Consider the following 622-nt stretch of genomic DNA (forward strand, 5'->3'; position numbering starts at 1 on the left):
TAATGATACTTAAGACAGTTTCTATGTCACATGCTTACAACACAAATTTCTACCTACAGAGTAAGAGACACAGCCTTATCTAGCACGTGATCATTGCTGCCACATCCCACATAAGCATGGTCTTATTTATCAGATCTTATGTAACCAAAGCAGGAACCTCCTTTTCCAGTGCTCCATCACTCTAGAAGCTTCCTGAGGATAGACTTGCATCTTTCCTCTCTAATTTTTTTAAGTTTTAAATAAAAACTCAAAAAAATATTTTCTTAATAATGTTGTTAAATGAAAATGAAATGCCAAGCAATACCATAGCATACTTCAATTATATTATATGTGACTCTCTATTTGCATTTTTTTTAATGTTTTATTTATTTTTGAGAGAGAGAGAGAGAGCATGAGCAGGGGAGGGTCAGAGAGAGAGGGAGATACAGAATCTGAAGCAGGCTCCAGGCTCTGAGCTAGCTGTCAGCACAGAGCCTGATGCAGGGCTCGAACCACAAACTGTGAGATCATGACCTGAGCCGAAGTCAGGCACTCAACCGACTGAGCCACCCAGGCGCCCCATGACTCTCTATTTTCAAACCACATCTTCTTAAGAGGAAGTTCTATATTAAAAAAAAAAAAA

This window comes from Suricata suricatta, chromosome 15 (assembly GCF_006229205.1).
Source record: "Suricata suricatta isolate VVHF042 chromosome 15, meerkat_22Aug2017_6uvM2_HiC, whole genome shotgun sequence".
NCBI classification, from domain to species: Eukaryota; Metazoa; Chordata; class Mammalia; order Carnivora; family Herpestidae; genus Suricata; species Suricata suricatta.